Below are 2,500 nucleotides of genomic sequence, written 5' to 3'. Positions count from 1 at the left end.
ATGATGTTGTCCAACATTTCCGCTATAAAACGGGATACAATTATTTTGGAAACATACCAAATTTGAAAAATAATTGAGAAGTTGCGCAATTACTAATCATGGAGCACAAAAAAAGCCTACAGCACCTGGTATTCCCAGGCAGTCTCCCATCCAAGTACTAACTAGGCCCGACCCTGCTTAGCTTCTGAGATCGGGCGCATTCAGTGTGGTGTGGCCGTAGGCTCTGGGCCTAGTGAGTTTTGTACTTTTAAGCATCTAGTCGGCTAGACCTTGCAGTTTTGAAAGGCAATTGTGAAATGGCTCACTTCCTGAACTTGGAGCACAAAAAAGCCTACAGCACCTGGTATTCCCAGGCGGTCTCCCATCCAGGTACTAACTAGGCCCGACACTGCTTAGCTTCTGAGATCAGATGAGATCGGGCGCATTCAGTGTGGTGTGGCCGAAGGCTCTGGGCTTAGTGAGTTTTGTACTTTTAAGCATCTAGTCGGCTAGACCTTGCAGTTTTGAAAGGCAATTGTGAAATGGCTCACTTCCTGAACTTGGAGCACAAAAAAGCCTACAGCACCTGGTATTCCCAGGTGGTCTCCCATCCAGGTACTAACTAGGCCCGACACTGCTTAGCTTCCGAGATCAGACGCAATCAGTGTGGTGTGGCCGTAGGCTCTGGGCCTAGTGAGTTTTGTACTTTTAAGCATCTAGTCAGCTAGACCTTGCAGTTTTGAAAGGCAATTGAGAAATGGCTCACTTCCTGAACTTGGAGCACAAAAAAGCCTACAGCACCTGGTATTCCCAGGCGGTCTCCCATCCAGATACTAACGAGGCCCGACACTGCTTAGCTTCCGAGATCGGGCGCATTCAGTGTGGTGTGGCCGTAGGGTCTGGGCCTTGTGAGTTTTGTACTTTTAAGCATCTAGTCGGCTAGACCTTGCAGTTTTGAAAGGCAATTGAGAAATGGCTCACTTCCTGAACTTGGAGTACAAAAAAGCCTACAGCACCTGGTATTCCCAGGCGGTCTCCCATCCAGGTACTAACTAGGCCCGACACTGCTTAGCTTCTGAGATCAGACGAGATCAGGCGCATTCAGTGTGGTGTGGCCGTAGGCTCTGGTCCTAGTGAGTTTTGTACTTTTAAGCATCTAGTCGGCTAGACCTTGCAGTTTTGAAAGGCAATTGAGAAAGGGCTCACTTCCTGAACTTGGAGCACAAAAAAGCCTACAGCACCTGGTATTCCCAGGCGGTCTCCCATCCAGGTACTAACTAGGCCTAACACTGCTTAACTTCCGAGATCAGACAAGATCGGGTGCATTCAGTGTGGTGTGGCCATAGGCTCTAGGAATGCTAAGAATATTACTCTTATGCATTTGCATTTAGTAAGCTAAGCCATGCAGCCACTTGCAACATGATACCACGCTCATCGCTCGATCAGGCGAGATATATAAGACTGGTGGGCCCATTCAGGACTCCTATGTCTGGTAGGATAACTTTAATTCATCCATCCTGTGTCTGTTGCAGGGAGGTGGAGAGAACAATCAACACAATAATGGTTTTCTTTCATGCCTCTTGAAGGACTCAATATTCTCTGTACTGCATTACATGTGAAAGTCGATTTATTACCCATGAACACACTACCTGTATGCTAATTCTATGTAAAAAGGTAGCTCCAGCCCTCATGATGTTGTCCAACATTTCCGCTATAAAACGGGATACAATTATTTTGGAAACATACCAAATTTGAAAAATAATTGAGAAGTTGCGCAATTACTAATCATGGAGCACAAAAAAAGCCTACAGCACCTGGTATTCCCAAGCAGTCTCCCATCCAGGTACTAACTAGGCCCGACCCTGCTTAGCTTCCGAGATCGGGCGCATTCAGTGTGGTGTGGCCGTAGGCTCTGGGCCTAGTGAGTTTGTACTTTTAAGCATCTAGTCGGCTAGACCTTGCAGTTTTGAAAGGCAATTGTGAAATGGCTCACTTCCTGAACTTGGAGCACAAAAAAGCCTACAGCACCTGGTATTCCCAGGTGGTCTCCCATCCAGGTACTAACTAGGCCCGACACTGCTTAGCTTCCGAGATCAGATGAGATCGGGCGCATTCAGTGTGGTGTGGCCGTAGGCTCTGGGCCTAGTGAGTTTTGTACTTTTAAGCATCTAGTCGGCTAGACCTTGCAGTTTTGAAAGGCAATTGAGAAATGGCTCACTTCCTGAACTTGGAGTACAAAAAAGCCTACAGCACCTGGTATTCCCAGGCGGTCTCCCATCCAGGTACTAACTAGGCCCGACACTGCTTAGCTTCTGAGATCAGACGAGATCAGGCGCATTCAGTGTGGTGTGGCTGTAGGCTCTGGGCCTAGTGAGTGTTGTACTTTTAAGCATCTAGTCGGCTAGACCTTGCAGTTTTAAAAGGCAATTGAGAAAGGGCTCACTTCCTGAACTTGGAGCACAAAAAAAGCCTACAGCACCTGGTATTCCCAGGCGGTCTCCCATCCAGGTACTAACTAGGC

At 47.6% G+C, this 2,500-nt stretch overlaps 6 non-coding genes and 4 pseudogenes across 6 annotated transcripts in view; all 10 read right to left on the bottom strand.

Annotated features, from left to right (window-relative positions):
• Window positions 1–113: 113 nt before the first annotated feature.
• LOC138544618 (5S ribosomal RNA) lies at window positions 114–222 on the bottom strand (annotated as a pseudogene).
• A 106-nt stretch (window positions 223–328) lies between these two features.
• LOC138540756 (5S ribosomal RNA) lies at window positions 329–447 on the bottom strand. The gene has a single exon (XR_011288792.1). It is a non-coding gene; the product is annotated as a 5S ribosomal RNA (ribosomal RNA).
• Window positions 448–553: 106 nt separating this feature from the next.
• On the bottom strand, window positions 554–662 carry LOC138543895 (5S ribosomal RNA; annotated as a pseudogene).
• Window positions 663–768: 106 nt separating this feature from the next.
• LOC138544435 (5S ribosomal RNA) lies at window positions 769–877 on the bottom strand (annotated as a pseudogene).
• A 106-nt stretch (window positions 878–983) lies between these two features.
• On the bottom strand, window positions 984–1,102 carry LOC138542671 (5S ribosomal RNA). The gene has a single exon (XR_011290528.1). It is a non-coding gene; the product is annotated as a 5S ribosomal RNA (ribosomal RNA).
• A 106-nt stretch (window positions 1,103–1,208) lies between these two features.
• LOC138540732 (5S ribosomal RNA) lies at window positions 1,209–1,327 on the bottom strand. Its single transcript, XR_011288768.1, has one exon. It is a non-coding gene; the product is annotated as a 5S ribosomal RNA (ribosomal RNA).
• A 454-nt stretch (window positions 1,328–1,781) lies between these two features.
• LOC138544012 (5S ribosomal RNA) lies at window positions 1,782–1,890 on the bottom strand (annotated as a pseudogene).
• Window positions 1,891–1,995: 105 nt separating this feature from the next.
• LOC138547434 (5S ribosomal RNA) lies at window positions 1,996–2,114 on the bottom strand. The gene has a single exon (XR_011291274.1). It is a non-coding gene; the product is annotated as a 5S ribosomal RNA (ribosomal RNA).
• A 106-nt stretch (window positions 2,115–2,220) lies between these two features.
• On the bottom strand, window positions 2,221–2,339 carry LOC138547223 (5S ribosomal RNA). Its single transcript, XR_011291071.1, has one exon. It is a non-coding gene; the product is annotated as a 5S ribosomal RNA (ribosomal RNA).
• Window positions 2,340–2,446: 107 nt separating this feature from the next.
• Window positions 2,447–2,500, bottom strand: part of LOC138549095 (5S ribosomal RNA) — a 119-nt gene continuing 65 nt past the window's right edge. Inside the window, exon 1 of the ribosomal RNA XR_011292881.1 lies at window positions 2,447–2,500. This exon is cut by the window's right edge and continues 65 nt beyond it. This is a non-coding gene — a ribosomal RNA (5S ribosomal RNA).

The sequence above is a fragment of the Ambystoma mexicanum genome, unplaced genomic scaffold, assembly GCF_040938575.1.
Source record: "Ambystoma mexicanum isolate Mex_15411 unplaced genomic scaffold, UKY_AmexF1_1 Mex_scaf10, whole genome shotgun sequence".
In the NCBI taxonomy this organism is placed as follows: domain Eukaryota; kingdom Metazoa; phylum Chordata; class Amphibia; order Caudata; family Ambystomatidae; genus Ambystoma; species Ambystoma mexicanum.
Note: the sequence above shows the minus strand (reverse complement) of the source record. Positions and strands in the feature narration are given on the sequence as shown.